Source organism: Pseudophryne corroboree, chromosome 11, assembly GCF_028390025.1.
Source record: "Pseudophryne corroboree isolate aPseCor3 chromosome 11, aPseCor3.hap2, whole genome shotgun sequence".
Taxonomy (NCBI): domain Eukaryota; kingdom Metazoa; phylum Chordata; class Amphibia; order Anura; family Myobatrachidae; genus Pseudophryne; species Pseudophryne corroboree.
The window spans coordinates 167883821-167904925 of NC_086454.1; the positions used below are offsets into that span (position 1 = coordinate 167883821).

At 30.1% G+C, this 21105-nt stretch overlaps 8 non-coding genes across 8 annotated transcripts; all 8 read left to right on the top strand.

Moving 5' to 3' along the window:
• The first annotated feature begins 2596 nt into the window (after positions 1-2596).
• Positions 2597-2668, top strand: TRNAQ-CUG (transfer RNA glutamine (anticodon CUG)). Its single transcript has one exon. It is a non-coding gene; the product is annotated as a tRNA-Gln (tRNA).
• A 1815-nt stretch (positions 2669-4483) lies between these two features.
• TRNAQ-CUG (transfer RNA glutamine (anticodon CUG)) lies at positions 4484-4555 on the top strand. Its single transcript has one exon. It is a non-coding gene; the product is annotated as a tRNA-Gln (tRNA).
• Positions 4556-6371: 1816 nt separating this feature from the next.
• TRNAQ-CUG (transfer RNA glutamine (anticodon CUG)) lies at positions 6372-6443 on the top strand. Its single transcript has one exon. It is a non-coding gene; the product is annotated as a tRNA-Gln (tRNA).
• A 3697-nt stretch (positions 6444-10140) lies between these two features.
• TRNAQ-CUG (transfer RNA glutamine (anticodon CUG)) lies at positions 10141-10212 on the top strand. The gene has a single exon. It is a non-coding gene; the product is annotated as a tRNA-Gln (tRNA).
• Positions 10213-12984: 2772 nt separating this feature from the next.
• Positions 12985-13056, top strand: TRNAQ-CUG (transfer RNA glutamine (anticodon CUG)). Its single transcript has one exon. It is a non-coding gene; the product is annotated as a tRNA-Gln (tRNA).
• Positions 13057-14862: 1806 nt separating this feature from the next.
• Positions 14863-14934, top strand: TRNAQ-CUG (transfer RNA glutamine (anticodon CUG)). Its single transcript has one exon. It is a non-coding gene; the product is annotated as a tRNA-Gln (tRNA).
• Positions 14935-18612: 3678 nt separating this feature from the next.
• Positions 18613-18684, top strand: TRNAQ-CUG (transfer RNA glutamine (anticodon CUG)). The gene has a single exon. It is a non-coding gene; the product is annotated as a tRNA-Gln (tRNA).
• A 1828-nt stretch (positions 18685-20512) lies between these two features.
• Positions 20513-20584, top strand: TRNAQ-CUG (transfer RNA glutamine (anticodon CUG)). The gene has a single exon. It is a non-coding gene; the product is annotated as a tRNA-Gln (tRNA).
• Positions 20585-21105: the final 521 nt, after the last annotated feature.

The window sequence follows — 21105 nt, forward strand, 5'->3', positions numbered from 1 at the left end:
CAAATAAGCATTGATGTTAATATATGTACAATAACTTCAATAAAATGTGTCATCTAAGAATCTAACATTTTAGAAAAAAATGTTTAGATGTTCCCTAATGAATGTGGTTTCTTGGTGTATTGGTTACCACTCCACTCTAATTTTTGAATACAGTGATCTGTATTTAAATCTTGGTAGGTCCTATTGGTTATTTGTAAGTACCATTCAGTTCATATCTCTCTGAGAGTACATTCTTATAAAAATATTTAGATGCTCCCTAATGGATGAGGTTTCATGGTGTATTGGTAAACATTTTGGACTCTGAATCCATGATCTATATTTACATCTTGGTAGGTTCTATTGGTTTTGTTGTAAGTACAATACCGTTAATATCTCTGAGATAGAAAATATCTATAAATTGCAAAAATTAAGAATCTTACACACTGAGAGACAGGTATATCTGTCATTTAATTCCAATAAAATGTATCCACTAAGAATCTTATACTCTGACAAAAAAATGTACATGCTACCATATGAATGAGGTTTCATTGTGTACTGTTAACAATTCTGGACTCTGAAACCTATAATCTGTATAAAAATTTGGTAGGTCCTAATGGCTTTTTTTGCAAATACAATGTAACACTTATCTCTCTGATTATTATTCCTGTAACTTGTAGAAAATAAGATCTCACACTCTAAGAGAAAGTTGTATATGCGGTGTTAGAAGAGAGGTTCCATGGTGTAATGGTTAGCACTCTGGACTCTGAATCCAGCGATCCGAGTTCAAACTTTGGTAGGACCTGATGTGTTTTAGTACCTTCAGTTTAAGTTCTTGATTGACAGAAAGTCTTCTTTTTCATACATATAATAATTTTTTTAAATCACTGATTTTTGTAAATATGTACTAAAAGCTAAAAATAGGTAGTTATAAAATGTATGTAATTATATGAATTTTACTATATAACCCAAATAAGTTGTTGATGTAAATACATGTACAATAATTGCATAAAAAGTGTCTTCTAAGAATCTAACATTTAAGAAAAAAATGTTTAGCTCTCCCTCGTGAATGAGGTTTCTTGGTGTATTGGTAACCACTCTGATCTTTGAATCCAGTGATCTGTATTTAAATCTTGGTAGGTCCTATTGGTTTTTTGTAAGTACCGTTCAGTTTATATTTCTCTGAGAGTACATTCTAATAAAAACTGTTTAAATGCTTCCTCATGAATGAGGTTTCCTGGTGTATTTGTAACCATTATGGACTCTGAATCCATGATTTGTATTTACATCTTGGTAGGTCTTATTGTTTTTTTGTAAGTATTATGCAGTTCATATCTCTGAGAAAGAAAATATCTATAAATTGCATAAATTAAGAATCATACACACTGAGAGACAGGTTTATCTGTAATATAATTCCAATAAAATGTAACCTCTAAGAATCTTACACTGTGAGAAAAATTTTTACATGCCACCATATGAATGAGCTTTCATGGTGTACTGTTAACAATTCTGGACTCTGAAACTAATAATCTGTATATACAAATTGGTAGGTCCTAATGGTTTTATTAATAAATACAATGTTTCACATATCTCTCTGAATGGATATTTCTGTATCTTGTAGAAATTAAGATCTTACACTCTGAGAGAAAGTTTTATATGTGTTATTAGAAGGGAGATTCCATGGTGTTATGGTTAGCACTCTGTACTCTGAATCCAGTAAATTGAGTTCAAATCTCGGTGGGGCCAGGTGCATTTTAGTACCTTCAGTTTAAGTCCTTGATTGACAAAAACTTTTCTTTTTTATACATATAACACATTTTTTTTTAAATCACTGATTATTGTAAAAATGTACTAAAATCTAAAAAAGGTAGTTATAGAAATGTTTGTAATTATATGAATTTTACTGTGTAATCCAAATAAGCATTGATGTTAATATATGTACAATAACTTCAATAAAATGTGTCTTCTAAGAATCTAACATTTTAGAAAAAATGTTTAGATGTTCCCTAATGAATGTGGTTTCTTGGTGTATTGGTAACCACTCCACTCTGATCTTTGAATACAGTGATCTGTATTTAAATCTTAGTAGGTCCTATTGTTTTTTTGTAAGTACCATTCAGTTCATATCTCTCTGAGAGTACATTCTTATAAAAATATTTAGATGCTCCCTAATGGATGAGGTTTCATGGTGTATTGGTAAACATTTTGGACTCTGAATCCATGATCTATATTTACATCTTGGTAGGTTCTATTGATTTTGTTGTAAGTACAATACAGTTAATATCTCTGAGAAAGAAAATATCTATAAATTGCATAAATTAAGAATCTTACACACCGAGAGACAGGTTTATCTGTCATTTAATTCCAATAAAATGTATCCACTAAGAATCTTATACTCTGACAAAAAATGTACATGCTACCATATGAATGAGGTTTCATTGTGTACTGTTAACAATTCTGGACTCTGAAACCTATAATCTGTATAAAAATTTGGTAGGTCCTAATGGCTTTTTTTGTAAATACAATGTAATACTTATCTCTCTGATTATTATTCCTGTAACTACTAGAAAATAAGATTTCACACTCTAAGAGAAAGTTGTATATGGGATGTTAGAAGAGAGGTTCCATGGTGTAATGGTTAGCACTCTGGACTCTGAATCCAGCGATCTGAGTTCAAATCTCGGTGGGACTTGATGTGTTTTAGTACTTCAGTTTTAGTTCTTGATTGACAGAAAGTCTTCTTTTTCATACATAGAATCATTTTTTTAAATCACTGATTTTTGTAAATATGTACGAAAAGCTAAAAAAGGTAGTTATAGAAATGTATGTAATTATATGAATTTTACTATATTACCCAATTAAGCGTTGATGTAAATATATGTACAATAATTGCAATAAAATGTGTCTTCTAAGAATCTAACATTTTAGAAAAAAATGTTTAGCTCTCCCTCGTGAATGAGGTTTCTTGGTGTATTGGTAACCACTCTGATCTTTGAATCCAGTGATCTGTATTTAAATCTTGGTAGGTCCTATTGGTTTTTTGTAAGTACCGTTCAGTTTATATTTCCCTGAGAGTACATTCTAATAAAAACTGTTTAAATGCTTCCTCATGAATGAGGTTTCCTGGTGTATTTGTAACCATTTTGGACTCTGAATCCATGATTTGTATTTACATCTTGGTAGGTCCTATTGTTTTTTTGTAAGTATTATGCAGTTCATATCTCTGAGAAAGAAAATATCTATAAATTGCATAAATTAAGAATCATACACACTGAGAGACAGGTTTATCTGTAATATAATTCCAATAAAATGTAACCTCTAAGAATCTTACACTGTGAGAAAATTTTTTACATGCCACCATATGAATGAGCTTTCATGGTGTACTGTTAACAATTCTGGACTCTGAAACCAATAATCTGTATATACAAATTGGTAGGTCCTAATGGTTTTATTTGTAAATACAATGTAGTACATATCTCTCTGAATGAATATTTCTGTATCTTGTAGAAATTAAGATCGTACACTCTGAGAGAAAGTTTTATATGTGTTATTAGAAGGGAGATTCCATGGTGTTATGGTTAGCACTCTGTACTCAGAATCCAGTAAATTGAGTTCAAATCTCGGTGGGGACAGGTGCATTTTAGTACCTTCAGATTAAGTCCTTGATTGACAAAAACTTTTCTTTTTTATACATATAACACATTTTTTTTAAATCACTGATTATTGTAAAAATGTACTAACATCTAAAAAAGGTAGTTATAGAAATGTTTGTAATTATATGAATTTTACTGTGTAATCCAAATAAGCATTGATGTTAATATATGTACAATAACTTCAATAAAATGTGTCTTCTAAGAATCTAACATTTTAGAAAAAAATGTTTAGATGTTCCCTAATGAATGTGGTTTCTTGGTGTATTGGTAACCACTCCACTCTGATCTTTGAATACAGTGATCTGTATTTAAATCTTGGTAGGTCCTATTGGTTTTTTGTAAATACCATTCAGTTCATATCTCTCTGAGAGTACATTCTTATAAAAATATTTAGATGCTCCCTAATGGATGAGGTTTCATGGTGTATTGGTTAACATTTTGGACTCTGAATCCATGATCTATATTTACATCTTGGTAGGTTCTATTGGTTTTGTTGTAAGTACAATACAGTTAATATCTCTGAGAAAGAAAATATCTATAAATTGCATAAATTAAGAATCTTACACACTGAGAGACAGGTTTATCTGTCATTTAATTCCAATAAAATGTATCCACTAAGAATCTTATACTCTGACAAAAAATGTACATGCTACCATATGAATGAGGTTTTATTGTGTACTGTTAACAATTCTGGACTCTGAAACCTATAATCTGTATAAAAATTTGGTAGGTCCTAATGGCTTTTTTTTGTAAATACAATGTAATACTTATCTCTCTGATTATTATTCCTGTAACTTGTAGAAAATAAGATCTCACACTCTAAGAGAAAGTTGTATATGTGGTGTGAGAAGAGAGGTTCCATGGTGTAATGGTTAGCACTCTGGACTCTGAATCCAGCGATCCGTGTTCAAATCTTGGTGGGACCTGATGTGTTTTAGTACCTTCAGTTTAAGTTCTTGATTGACAGAAAGTCTTCTTTTTCATACAAATAATCATTTTTTTAAATCACTGATTTTGTAAATATGTACGAAAAGCTAAAAAATGTAGTTATAGAAATGTATGTGATATTATATGAATTTTACTATATAACCCAAATAAGCGTTGATGTAAATATATGTACAATAATTGCAATAAAATGTGTCTTCTAAGAATCTAACATTTTAGAAAAAAATGTTTAGCTCTCCCTCATGAATGAGGTTTCTTGGTGTATTGGTAACCACTCTGATCTTTGAATCCAGTGATCTGTATTTAAATCTTGGTAGGTCCTATTGGTTTTTTGTAAGTACCGTTCAGTTTATATTTCTCTGAGAGTACATTCTAATAAAAACTGTTTAAATGCTTCCTCATGAATGAGGTTTCCTGGTGTATTTGTAACCATTTTGGACTCTGAATCCATGATTTGTATTTACATCTTGGTAGGTCCTATTGTTTTTTTGTAAGTATTATGCAGTTCATATCTCTGAGAAAGAAAATATCTATAAATTGCATAAATTAAGAATCATACACACTGAGAGACAGGTTTATCTGTAATATAATTCCAATAAAATGTAACCTCTACGAATCTAACACTGTGAGAATTTTTTTTACATGCCACCTTATGAATGAGCTTTCATGGTGTACTGTTAACAATTCTGGACTCTGAAACCAATAATCTGTATATACAAATTGGTAGGTCCTAATGGTTTTATTTGTAAATACAATGTAGTACATATCTCTCTGAATGAATATTTCTGTATCTTGTAGAAATTAATATCTTACACTCTGAGAGAAAGTTTTATATGTGTTATTAGAAGGGAGATTACATGGTTTTATGGTTTGCACTCTGTACTCTGAATCCAGTAAATTGAGTTCAAATCTCGGTGGGACCAGGTGCATTTTAGTACCTTCAGTTTAAGTCCTTGATTGATAAAAACTTTTCTTTTTTATACATATAATACATTTTTTAAATCACTGATTATTGTAAATATGTACTAAAATCTAAAAAAAGGTAGTTATAGAAATGTTTGTAATTATATGAATTTTACTGTGTAATCCAAATAAGCATTGATGTTAATATATGTACAATAACTTCAATATAATGTGTCTTCTAAGAATCTAACATTTTAGAAAAAATGTTTAGATGTTCCCAAATGAATGTGGTTTCTTGGTGTATTGGTAACCACTCCACTCTGATCTTTGAATACAGTGATCTGTATTTAAATCTTGGTAGGTCCTATTGGTTTTTTTGTAAGTACCATTCAGTTCATATCTCTCTGAGAGTACATTCTTATAAAATTATTTAGATGCTCCCTAATGGATGAGGTTTCATTGTGTATTGGTAAACATTTTGGACTCTGAATCCATGATCTATATTTACATCTTGGTAGGTTCTATTGGTTTTGTTGTAAGTAAAATACAGTTAATATCTCTGAGAAAGAAAATATCTATAAATTGCATAAATTAAGAATCTTACACACTGAGAGACAGGTTTATCTGTCATTTAATTCCAATAAAATGTATCCACTAAGAATCTAATACTCTGACAAAAAATGTACATGCTACCATATGAATGAGGTTTTATTGTGTACTGTTAACAATTCTGGACTCTGAAACCTGTAATCTGTATAAAAATTTGGTAGGTCCTAATGGCTTTTTTTTGTAAATACAATGTAATACTTATCTCTCTGATTATTATTCCTGTAACTTATAGAAAATAAGATCTCACACTCTAAGAGAAAGTTGTATATGTGGTGTTAGAAGAGAGGTTCCATGGTGTAATGGTTAGCACTCTGGACTCTGAATCCAGCGATCCGAGTTCAAATCTTGGTGGGACCTTATGTGTTTTAGTACCTTCAGTTTAAGTACTTGATTGACAGAAAGTCTTTTTTTTCATACATATAATAATTTTTTTAAATCACTGATTTTTGTAAATATGTACGAAAAGCTAAAAAAGGTAGTTATAGAAATGTATGTAATTATATGAATTTTACTATATAACACAAATAAGCGTTGATGTAAATATATGTACAATAATTGCAATAAAATGTGTTTTCTAAGAATCTAACATTTTAGAAAAAATGTTTAGCTCTCCCTCGTGAATGAGGTTTCTTGGTATATTGGTAACCACTCTGATCTTTGAATCCAGTGATCTGTATTTAAATCTTGGTAGGTCCTATTGGTTTTTTGTAAGTACCGTTCAGTTTATATTTCTCTGAGAGTACATTCTGATAAAAACTGTTTAAATGCTTCCTCATGAATGAGGTTTCCTGGTGTATTTGTAACCATTTTGGACTCTGAATCCATGATTTGTATTTACTTCTTGGTAGGTCCTATTGTTTTTTTGTAAGTATTATGCAGTTCATATCTCTGAGAAAGAAAATATCTATAAATTGCATAAATTAAGAATCATACACACTGAGAGACAGATTTATCTGTAATATAATTCCAATAAAATGTAACCTCTAAGAATCTTACACTGTGAGAATTTTTTTTACATGCCACCATATGAATGAGCTTTCATGGAGTACTGTTAACAATTCTGGACTCTGAAACCAATAATCTGTATATACAAATTGGTAGGTCCTAATGGTTTTATTTGTAAATACAATGTAGTACATATCTCTCTGAATTAATATTTCTGTATCTTGTAGGAATTAAGATCTTACACTCTGAGAGAAAGTTGTATATGTGTTATTTAGAAGGGAGATTCCATGGTGTTATGGTTAGCACTCTGTACTCTGAATCCAGTAAATTGAGTTCAAATCTCAGTGGGACCAGGTGCATTTTAGTACCTTCAGTTTAAGTCCTTGATTGATAAAAACTTTTCTTTTTTATACATATAATAAATTTTTTAAATCACTGATTATTGTAAATATGTACTAAAATCTAAAAAAAGGTAGTTATAGAAATGTTTGTAATTATATGAATTTTACTGTGTCATCCAAATAAGCATTGATGTTAATATATGTACAATAACTTCAATAAAATGTGTCATCTAAGAATCTAACATTTTAGAAAAAAATGTTTAGATGTTCCCTAATGAATGTGGTTTCTTGGTGTATTGGTAACCACTCCACTCTGATCTTTGAATACAGTAATCTGTATTTAAATCTTGGTAGGTCCTATTGGTTTTTTGTAAGTACCATTCAGTTTATATCTCTCTGAGAGTACATTCTTATAAAAATATTTAGATGCTCCCTAATGTATGAGGTTTCATGGTGTATTGATAAACATTTTGGACTCTGAATCCATGATCTATATTTACATCTTGGTAGGTTCTATTGGTTTTGTTGTAAGTACAATACAGTTAATATCTCTGAGAAAGAAAATATCTATACATTGCATAAATTAAGAATCTTACACACTGAGAGACAGGTTTATCTGTCATTTAATTCCAATAAAATGTATCCACTAAGAATCTTATACTCTGACAAAAAAATGTACATGCTACCATATGAATGAGGTTTCATTGTGTACTGTTAACAATTCTGGACTCTGAAACCTATAATCTGTATAAAAATGTGGTAGGTCCTAATGGCTTTTTTTTGTAAATACAATGTAATACTTCTCTCTATGATTATTATTCCTGTAACTTGTAGAAAATAAGATCTCACACTCTAAGAGAAAGTTGTATATGTGGTGTTAGAAGAGAGGTTCCATGGTGTAATGGTTAGCACTCTGGACTCTGAATCCTGCGATCCGAGTTCAAATCTCGGTGGGACATGATGTGTTTTAGTACCTTCAGTTTAAGTTCTTGATTGACAGAAAGTCTTCTTTTTCATACATACAATCATTTTTTTAAATCACTGATTTTTGTAAATATGTTCGAAAAGCTAAAAAAGGTAGTTATAGAAATGTATGTAATTATATGAATTTTACTATATGACCCAAATAAGCGTTGATGTAAATATATGTACAATAATTGCAATAAAATGTGTCTTCTAAGAATCTAACATTTTAGAAAAAAATGTTTAGCTCTCCCTCGTGAATGAGGTTTCTTGGTGTATTGGTAACCACTCTGATCTTTGAATCCAGTGATCTGTATTTAAATCTTGGTAGGTCCTATTGGTTTTTTGTAAGTACCGTTCAGTTTATATTTCTCTGAGAGTACATTCTAATAAAAACTGTTTAAATGCTTCCTCATGAATGAGGTTTCCTGGTGTATTTGTAACCATTTTGGATCTGAATCCATGATTTGTATTTACATCTTGGTAGGTCCTATTGTTTTTTTGTAAGTATTATGCAGTTCATATCTCTGAGAAAGAAAATATCTATAAATTGCATAAATTAAGAATCATACACACTAACAGGTTTATCTGTAATATAGTTCCAATAAAATGTAACCTCTAAGAATCTTACACTGTGAGAATTTTTTTTACATGCCACCATATGAATGAGCTTTCATGGTGTACTGTTAACAATTCTGGACTCTGAAACTAATAATCTGTATATACAAATTGGTAGGTCCTAATGGTTTTATTTGTAAATACAATGTAGTACATATCTCTCTGAATGAATATTTCTGTATCTTGTAGAAATTAAGATCTTACACTCTGAGAGAAAGTTTTATATGTGTTATTAGAAGGGAGATTCCATGGTGTTATGGTTAGCACTCTGTACTCTGAATCCAGAAAATTGAGTTCAAATCTCGGTGGGACCAGGTGCATTTTAGTACCTTCAGTTTAAGTCCTTGATTGACAAAAACTTTTCTTTTTTATACATATAAAACATTTTTTTAAAATAACTGATTATTGTAAATATGTACTAAAATCTAAAAAAGGTAGTTATAGAAATGTTTGTAATTATATGAATTTTACTGTGTAATCCAAATAAGCATTGATGTTAATATATGTACAATAACTTCAATAAAATGTGTCTTTTAAGAATCTAACATTTTAGAAAAAAATGTTTAGATGTTCCCTAATGAATGTGGTTTCTTGGTGTATTGGTAACCACTCCACTCTGAGCTTTGAATACAGTGATCTGTATTTAAATCTTGGTAGGTCCTATTGTTTTTTTGTAAGTACCATTCAGTTCATATCTCTCTGAGAGTACATTCTTATAAAAATATTTAGATGCTCCCTAATGGATGAGGTTTCATGGTGTATTGGTAAACATTTTGGACTCTGAATCCATGATCTATATTTACATCTTGGTAGGTTCTATTGATTTTGTTGTAAGTACAATACAGTTAATATCTCTGAGAAAGAAAATATCTATAAATTGCATAAATTAAGAATCTTACACACTGAGAGACAGGTTTATCTGTCATTTAATTCCAATAAAAGGTATCCACTAAGAATCTTATACTCTGACAAAAAATGTACATGCTACATATGAATGAGGTTTCATTTTGTACTGTTAACAATTCTGGACTCTGAAACCTATAATCTGTATAAAAATTTGGTAGGTCCAAATGGCTTTTTTTGTAAATACAATGTAATACTTATCTCTCTGATTATTATTCCTGTCACTTGTAGAAAATAAGATCTCACACTCTAAGAGAAAGTTGTATATATGGTGTTAGAAGAGAGGTTCCATGGTGTAATGGTTAGCACTCTGAACTCTGAATCCAGCGATCCGAGTTCAAATCTCAGTGGGACCTGATGTGTTTTAGTACCTTCAGTTTCAGTTCTGTATTGACAGAAAGTATTCTTTTTCATACATATAATATTTTTTTTAAATCACTGATATTTGTAAATATGTACTAAAAGCTAAAAAAAGGTAGTTATAGAAATGTATGTAATGATATGAATTTTACTATATAACCTAAATAAGCGTTGATGTAAATATATGTACAATAATTGCAATAAAATGTGTCTTCTAAGAATCTAACATTTTAGAAAAAAATGTTTAGATGTTCCCTAATGAATGTGGTTTCTTGGTGTATTGGTAACCACTCCACTCTGATCTTTGAATACAGTGATCTGTATTTAAATCTTGGTAGGTCCTATTGGTTTTTTGTAAGTACTGTTCAGTTTTTATTTCCCTGAGAGTACATCCTAATAAAAACTGTTTAAATGCTTCCTCATGAATGAGGTTTCCTGGTGTATTTGTAACCATTTTGGACTCTGAATCCATGATTTGTATTTACATCTTGGTAGGTCCTATTGTTTTTTTGTAAGTATTATGCAGTTCATATCTCTGAGAAAGAAAATATCTATAAATTGCATAAATTAAGAATCATACACACTGAGAGACAGGTTTATCGGTAATATAATTCCAATAAAATGTAACCTCTAAGAATCTTACACTGTGAGAAATTTTTTTACATGCCACCGTATGAATGAGCTTTCATGGTGTACTGTTAACAATTCTGGACTCTGAAACTAATAATCTGTATATACAAATTGGTAGGACCTAATGGTTTTATTTGTAAATACAATGTAGTACATATCTTTCTGAATGAATATTTCTGTATCTTGTAGAAATTAAGATCTTACACTCTGAGAGAAAGTTTTATATGTGTTATTAGAAGGGAGAATCCATGGTGTTATGGTTAGCACTCTGTACTCTGAATCCAGTAAATTGAGTTCAAATCTCGGTGGGACCAGGTGCATTTTAGTACCTTCAGTTAAATCCTTGATTGACAAAAACTTTTCTTTTTTATACATATAATAATTTTTTTTTAAATCACTGATTATTGTAAAAATGTACTAAAATCTAAAAAAAAGGTAGTTATAGAAATGTTTGTAATTATATGAATTTTACTGTGTAATCCAAATAAGCATTGATGTTAATATATGTACAATAACTCCAATAAAATGTGTCTTCTAAGAATCTAACATTTTAGAAAAAATGTTTAGATGTTCCCTAATGAATGTGGTTTCTTGGTGTATTGGTAACCACTCCACTCTGATCTTTGAATACAGTGAACTGTATTTAAATCTTGGTAGGTCCTATTGGTTTTTTGTAAGTACCATTCAGTTCATATCTCTCTGAGAGTACATTCTAATAAAAACTGTTTAAATGCTTCCTCATGAATGAGGTTTCCTGGTGTATTTGTAACCATTTTGGACTCTGAATCCATGATTTGTATTTACATCTTGGTAGGTCCTATTGTTTTTTTTGTAAGTATTATGCAGTTCATATCTCTGAGAAAGAAAATATCTATAAATTGCATAAATTAAGAATCATACACACTGAGAGACAGGTTTATCGGTAATATAATTCCAATAAAATGTAACCTCTAAGAATCTTACACTGTGAGAATTTTTTTTACATGCCACCGTATGAATGAGCTTTCATGGTGTACTGTTAACAATTCTGGACTCTGAAACTAATAATCTGTATATACAAATTGGTAGGTCCTAATGGTTTTATTTGTAAATACAATGTAGTACATATCTCTCTGAATGAATATTTCTGTATCTTGTAGAAATTAAGATCTTACACTCTAAGAGAAAGTTTTATATGTGTTATTAGAAGGGAGAATCCATGGTGTTATGGTTAGCACTCTGTACTCTGAATCCAGTAAATTGAGTTCAAATCTCGGTGGGACCAGGTGCATTTTAGTACCTTCAGTTAAATCCTTGATTGACAAAAACTTTTCTTTTTTATACATATAATAATTTTTTTTTAAATCACTGATTATTGTAAAAATGTACTAAAATCTAAAAAAAAGGTAGTTATAGAAATGTTTGTAATTATATGAATTTTACTGTGTAATCCAAATAAGCATTGATGTTAATATATGTACAATAACTTCAATAAAATGTGTCTTCTAAGAATCTAACATTTTAGAAAAAATGTTTAGATGTTCCCTAATGAATGTGGTTTCTTGGTGTATTGGTAACCACTCCACTCTGATCTTTGAATACAGTGAACTGTATTTAAATCTTGGTAGGTCCTATTGGTTTTTTGTAAGTACCATTCAGTTCATATCTCTCTGAGAGTACATTCTTATAAAAATATTTAGATGCTCCTTAATGGATGAGGTTTCATGGTGTATTGGTAAACATTTTGGACTCTGAATCCATGATCTATATTTACATCTTGGTAGGTTCTATTGGTTTTGTTGTAAGTACAATACAGTTAATATATCTGAGAAAGAAAATATCTATAAATTGCATAAATTAAGAATCTTACACACTGAGAGACAGGTTTATATGTCATTTAATTCCAATAAAATGTATCCACAAAGAATCTTATACTCTGACCAAAAATGTACATGCTACCATATGAATGAGGTTTCATTGTGTACTGTTAACAATTCTGGACTCTGAAACCTATAATCTGTATAAAAATTTGGTAGGTCCTAATGGCTTTTTTTGTAAATACAATGTAATACTTATCTCTCTGATTATTATTCCTGTAACTTGTAGAAAATAAGATCTCACACTCTAAGAGAAAGTTGTATATGTGGTGTTAGAAGAGAGGTTCCATGGTGTAATGGTTAGCACTCTGGACTCTGTATCCAGCGATCTGAGTTCAAATCTCGGTGGGACCTGATGTGTTTTAGTACCTTCAGTTTAAGTTCTTGATTGACAGAAAGTCTTTTTTTTCATACATGTAATAATTTTTTTAAATCACTGATTTTTGTAAATATGTACGAAAAGCTAAAAAAGGTAGTTATAGAAATGTATGTAATTATATGAATTTTACTATATAGCCCAAATAAGCGTTGATATAAATATATGGACAATAATTGCAATAAAATGTGTCTTCTAAGAATCTAACATTTTAGAAAAAAATGTTTAGCTCTCCCTCGTGAATGAGGTTTCTTGGTGTATTGGTAACCACTCTGATCTTAGAATCCAGTGATCTGTATTTAAATCTTGGTAGGTCCTATTGGTTTTTTGTAAGTACTGTTCAGTTTATATTTCTCTGAGAGTACATTCTAATAAAAACTGTTTAAATGCTTCCTCATGAATGAGGTTACCTGGTGTATTTGTAACCATTTTGGACTCTGAATCCATGATTTGTATTTACATCTTGGTAGGTCCTATTGTTTTTTTGTAAGTATTATGCAGTTCATATCTCTGAGAAAGAAAATATCTATAAATTGCATAAATTAAGAATCATACACTCTGAGAGACAGGTTTATCTGTAATATAATTCCAATAAAATGTAACCTTTAAGAATCTTACACTGTGAGAAATTTTTTTACATGCCACCATATGAATGAGCTTTCATGGTGTACTGTTAACAATTCTGGACTCTGAAACTAATAATCTGTATATACAAATTGGTAGGTCCTAATGGTTTTATTTGTAAATACAATGTAGTACATATCTCTCTGAATGAATATTTCTGTATCTTGTGGAAATTAACTCTGAGAGAAAGTTTTATATGTGTTATTAGAAGGGAGATTCCATGGTGTTATGGTTAGCACTCTGTACTCTGAATCCAGTAAATTGAGTTCAAATCTCGGTGGGACCATGTGCATTTTAGTACCTTCAGTTTAAGTCCTTGATTGACAAAAACTTTTCTTTTTTATACATATAATACATTTTTTAAATCACTGATTATTGTAAATATGTACTAAAATCTAAAAAAAGGTAGTTATAGAAATGTTTGTAATTATATGAATTTTACTGTGTAATCCAAATAAGCATTGATGTTAATATATGTACAATAACTTCAATAAAATGTGTCTTCTAAGAATCTAACATTTTAGAAAAAAATGTTTAGATGTTCCCTAATGAATGTGGTTTCTTGGTGTATTGGTAACCACTCCACTCTGATCTTTGAATACAGTGATCTGTATTTAAATCTTGGTAGGTCCTATTGGTTTTTTGTAAGTACCATTCAGTTCATATCTCTCCGAGAGTACATTCTTATAAAAATATTTAGATGCTCCCTAATGGATGAGGTTTCATGGTGTATTGGTTAACATTTTGGACTCTGAATCCATGATCTATATTTACATCTTGGTAGGTTCTATTGGTTTTGTTGTAAGTACAATACAGTTAATATCTCTGAGAAAGAAAATATCTATAAATTGCATAAATTAAGAATCTTACACACTGAGAGACAGGTTTATCTGTCATTTAATTCCAATAAAATGTATCCACTAAGAATCTTATACTCTGACAAAAAATGTACATGCTACCATATGAATGAGGTTTTATTGTGTACTGTTAACAATTCTGGACTCTGAAACCTATAATCTGTATAAAAATTTGGTAGGTCCTAATGGCTTTTTTTTGTAAATACAATGTAATACTTATCTCTCTGATTATTATTCCTGTAACTTGTAGAAAATAAGATCTCACACTCTAAGAGAAAGTTGTATATGTGGTGTGTGAAGGGAGGTTCCATGGTGTAATGGTTAGCACTCTGGACTCTGAATCCTGCGATCCGAGTTCAAATCTCGGTGGGACCTGATGTGTTTTAGTACCTTCAGTTTAAGTTCTTGATTGACAGAAAGTCTTCTTTTTCATACAAATAATCATTTTTTTAAATCACTGATTTTTGTAAATATGTACGAAAAGCTAAAAAAGGTAGTTATAGAAATGTATGTGATATTATATGAATTTTACTATATAACCCAAATAAGCGTTGATGTAAATATATGTACAATAATTGCAATAAAATGTGTCTTCTAAGAATCTAACATTTTAGAAAAAAATGTTTAGCTCTCCCTCATGAATGAGGTTTCTTGGTGTATTGGTAACCACTCTGATCTTTGAATCCAGTGATCTGTATTTAAATCTTGGTAGGTCCTATTGGTTTTTTGTAAGTACCATTCAGTTTATATTTCTCTGAGAGTACATTCTAATAAAAACTGTTTAAATGCTTCCTCATGAATGAGGTTTCCTGGTGTATTTGTAACCATTTTGGACTCTGAATCCATGATTTGTATTTACATCTTGGTAGGTCCTATTGTTTTTTTGTAAGTATTATGCAGTTCATATCTCTGAGAAAGAAAATATCTATAAATTGCATAACTTAAGAATCATACACACTGAGAAACAGGTTTATCTGTAATATAATTCCAATAAAATGTAACCTCTACGAATCTTACACTGTGAGAAATTTTTTTACATGCCACCATATGAATGAGCTTTCATGGTGTACTGTTAACAATTCTGGACTCTGAAACCAATAATCTGTATATACAAATTGGTAGGTCCTAATGGTTTTATTTGTAAATACAATGTAGTACATATCTCTCTGAATGAATATTTCTGTATCTTGTAGAAATTAAGATCTTACACTCTGAGAGAAAGTTTTATATGTGTTATTAGAAGGGAGATTACATGGTTTTATGGTTAGCACTCTGTACTCTGAATCCAGTAAATTGAGTTCAAATCTCGGTGGGACCAGGTGCATTTTAGTACCTTCAGTTTAAGTCCTTGATTGATAAAAACTTTTCTTTTTTATACATATAATACATTTTTTAAATCACTGATTATTGTAAATATGTACTAAAATCTAAAAAAAGGTAGTTATAGAAATGTTTGTAATTATATGAATTTTACTGTGTAATCCAAATAAGCATTGATGTTAATATATGTACAATAACTTCAATAAAATGTGTCTTCTAAGAATCTAACATTTTAGAAAAAAATGTTTAGATGTTCCCAAATGAATGTGGTTTCTTGGTGTATTGGTAACCACTCCACTCTGATCTTTGAATACAGTGATCTGTATTTAAATCTTGGTAGGTCCTATTGGTTTTTTTGTAAGTACCATTCAGTTCATATCTCTCTGAGAGTACATTCTTATAAAAAATATTTAGATGCTCCCTAATGGATGAGGTTTCTTTGTGTATTGGTAAACATTTTGGACTCTGAATCCATGATCTATATTTACATCTTGGTAGGTTCTATTGGTTTTGTTGTAAGTACAATACAGTTAATATCTCTGAGAAAGAAAATATCTATAAATTGCATAAATTAAGAATCTTACACACTGAGAGACAGGTTTATCTGTCATTTAATTCCAATAAAATGTATCCACTAAGAATCTAATACTCTGACAAAAAATGTACATGCTACCATATGAATGAGGTTTCATTGTGTACTGTTAACAATTCTGGACTCTGAAACCTATAATCTGTATAAAAATTTGGTAGGTAATACTTATCTCTCTGATTATTATTCCTGTAACTTGTAGAAAATAAGATCTCACACTCTAAGAGAAAGTTGTATATGTGGTGTCAGAAGAGAGCTTCCCTGGTGTAATGGTTAGCACTCTGGACTCTGAATCCAGCGATCCGAGTTCAAATCTTGGTGGGATCTTATGTGTTTTAGTACCTTCAGTTTAAGTACTTGATTGACAGAAAGTTTTTTTTTTCATACATATAATAATTTTTTTAAATCACTGATTTCTGTAAATATGTACGAAAAGCTAAAAAAGGTAGTTATAGAAATGTGTGTAATTATATAAATTTTACTATATAACCCAAATAAGCGTTGATGTAAATATATGTACAATAATTGCAATAAAATGTGTTTTCTAAGAATCTAACATTTTAGAAAAAATGTTTAGCTCTCCCTCGTGAATTAGGTTTCTTGGTGTATTGGTAACCACTCTGATCTTTGAATCCAGTGATCTGTATTTAAATCTTGGTAGGTCCTATTGGTTTTTTGTAAGTACTGTTCAGTTTATATTTCTCTGAGAGTACATTCTAATAAAAACTGTTTAAATGCTTCCTCATGAATGAGGTTTCCTGGTGTATTTGTAACCATTTTGGACTCTGAATCCATGATTTGTATTTACATCTTGGTAGGTCCTATTGTTTTTTTGTAAGTATTATGCAGTTCATATCTCTGAGAAAGAAAATATCTATATATTGCATAAATTAAGGATGATACACACTGAGAGACAGGTTTATCTGTAATATAATTCCAATAAAATGTAACCTCTAAGAATCTTACACTATGAGAATTTTTTTTACATGCCACCATATGAATGAGCTTTCATGGTGTACTGTTAACAATTCTGGACTCTGAAACCAATAATCTGTACATACAAATTGGTAGGTCCTAATGGTTTTATTTGTAAATACAATGTAGTACATATCTCTCTGAATGAATATTTCTGTATCTTGTAGAAATTAAGATCTTACATTCTGAGAGAAAGTTTTATATGTGTTATTTAGAAGGGAGATTCCATGGTGTTATGGTTAGCACTCTGTACTCTGATTCCAGTAAATTGAGTCCAAATCTCGGTGGGACCAGGTGCATTTTAGTACCTTCAGTTTAAGTCCTTGATTGATAAAAACTATTCTTTTTTATACATATAATAAATTTTTTAAATCACTGATTATTGAAAATATGTACTAAAATCTAAAAAAAAGGTAGTTATAGAAATGTTTGTAATTATATGAATTTTACTGTGTAATCCAAATAAGCATTGATGTTAATATATGTACAATAACTTCAATAAAATGTGTCATCTAAGAATCTAACATTTTAGAAAAAAATGTTTAGATGTTCCCTAATGAATGTGGTTTCTTGGTGTATTGGTAACCACTCCACTCTGATCTTTGAATACAGTAATCTGTATTTAAATCTTGGTAGGTCCTATTGGTTTTTTGTAAGTACCATTCAGTTTATATCTCTCTGAGAGTACATTCTTATAAAAATATTTAGATGCTCCCTAATGGATGAGGTTTCATGGTGTATTGATAAACATTTTGGACTCTGAATCCATGATCTATATTTACATCTTGGTAGGTTCTATTGGTTTTGTTGTAAGTACAATACAGTTAATATCTCTGAGAAAGAAAATATCTATAAATTGCATAAATTAAGAATCTTACACACTGAGAGACAGGTTTATCTGTCATTTAATTCCAATAAAATGTATCCACTAAGAATCTTATACTCTGACAAAAAAATGTACATGCTACCATATGAATGAGGTTTCATTGAGTACTGTTAACAATTCTGGACTCTGAAACCTATAATCTGTATAAAAATGTGGTAGGTCCTAATGGCTTTTTTTTGTAAATACAATGCAATACTTATCTCTATGATTATTATTCCTGTAACTTGTAGAAAATAAGATCTCACACTCTAAGAGAAAGTTGTATATGTGGTGTTAGAAGAGAGGTTCCATGGTGTAATGGTTAGCACTCTGGACTCTGAATCCAGCGATCCGAGTTCAAATCTCGGTGGGACATGATGTGTTTTAGTACCTTCAGTTTAAGTTCTTGATTGACAGAAAGTCTTCTTTTTCATACATACAATCATTTTTTTTAAATCACTGATTTTTGTAAATATGTTCGAAAAGCTAAAAAAGGTAGTTATAGAAATGTATGTAATTATATGAATTTTACTATATGACCCAAATAAGCGTTGATGTAAATATATGTACAATAATTGCAATAAAATGTGTCTTCTAAGAATCTAACATTTTAGAAAAAAATGTTTAGCTCTCCCTCGTGAATGAGGTTTCTTGGTGTATTGGTAACCACTCTGATCTTTGAATCCAGTGATCTGTATTTAAATCTTGGTAGGTACTATTGGTTTTTTGTAAGTACCGTTCAGTTTATATTTCTCTGAGAGTACATTCTAATAAAAACTGTTTAAATGCTTCCTCATGAATGAGGTTTCCTGGTGTATTTGTAACCATTTTGGACTCTGAATCCATGATTTGTATTTACATCTTGGTAGGTCCTATTGTTTTTTTGTAAGTATTATGCAGTTCATATCTCTGAGAAATAAAATATCTATAAATTGCAAAAATTAAGAATCATAATTCTGAGAATTAATTCTGAGAGACAGGTTTATCTGTAATATAATTCCAATAAAATGTAACCTCTAAGAATCTTACACTGTGAGAAAAATGTTTACATGCCACCATATGAATGAGCTTTCATGGTGTACTGTTAACAATTCTGGACTCTGAAACCAATAATCTGTATATACAAATTGGTAGGTCCTAATGGTTTTATTTGTAAATACAATGTAGTACATATCTCTCTGAATGAATATGTCTGTATCTTGTAGAAATTAAGATCTTACACTCTGAGAGAAAGTTTTATATGTGTTATTAGAAGGGAGATTCCATGGTGTTATGGTTAGCACTCTGTACTCTGAATCCAGTAAATTGAGTTCAAATCTCGGTGGGACCATGTGCATTTTAGTACCTTCAGTTTAAGTCCTTGATTGACAAAAACTTTTCTTTTTTATACATATAATACATTTTTTAAATCACTGATTATTGTAAATATGTACTAAAATCTAAAAAAAGGTAGTTATAGAAATGTTTGTAATTATATGAATTTTACTGTGTAATCCAAATAAGCATTGATGTTAATATATGTACAATAACTTCAATAAAATGTGTCTTCTAAGAATCTAACATTTTAGAAAAAAATGTTTAGATGTTCCCTAATGAATGTGGTTTCTTGGTGTATTGGTAACCACTCCACTCTGATCTTTGAATACAGTGATCTGTATTTAAATCTTGGTAGGTCCTATTGGTTTTTTGTAAGTACCATTCAGTTCATATCTCTCCGAGAGTACATTCTTATAAAAATATTTAGATGCTCCCTAATGGATGAGGTTTCATGGTGTATTGGTTAACATTTTGGACTCTGAATCCATGATCTATATTTACATCTTGGTAGGTTCTATTGGTTTTGTTGTAAGTACAATACAGTTAATATCTCTGAGAAAGAAAATATCTATAAATTGCATAAATTAAGAATCTTACACACTGAGAGACAGGTTTATCTGTCATTTAATTCCAATAAAATGTATCCACTAAGAATCTTATACTCTGACAAAAAATGTACATGCTACCATATGAATGAGGTTTTATTGTGTACTGTTAACAATTCTGGACTCTGAAACCTATAATCTGTATAAAAATTTGGTAGGTCCTAATGGCTTTTTTTTGTAAATACAATGTAATACTTATCTCTCTGATTATTATTCCTGTAACTTGTAGAAAATAAGATCTCACACTCTAAGAGAAAGTTGTATATGTGGTGTGTGAAGGGAGGTTCCATGGTGTAATGGTTAGCACTCTGGACTCTGAATCCTGCGATCCGAGTTCAAATCTCGGTGGGACCTGATGTGTTTTAGTACCTTCAGTTTAAGTTCTTGATTGACAGAAAGTCTTCTTTTTCATACAAATAATCATTTTTTTAAATCACTGATTTTTGTAAATATGTACGAAAAGCTAAAAAAGGTAGTTATAGAAATGTATGTGATATTATATGAATTTTACTATATAACCCAAATAAGCGTTGATGTAAATATATGTACAATAATTGCAATAAAATGTGTCTTCTAAGAATCTAACATTTTAGAAAAAAATGTTTAGCTCTCCCTCATGAATGAGGTTTCTTGGTGTATTGGTAACCACTCTGATCTTTGAATCCAGTGATCTGTATTTAAATCTTGGTAGGTCCTATTGGTTTTTTGTAAGTACCATTCAGTTTATATTTCTCTGAGAGTACATTCTAATAAAAACTGTTTAAATGCTTCCTCATGAATGAGGTTTCCTGGTGTATTTGTAACCATTTTGGACTCTGAATCCATGATTTGTATTTACATCTTGGTAGGTCCTATTGTTTTTTTGTAAGTATTAT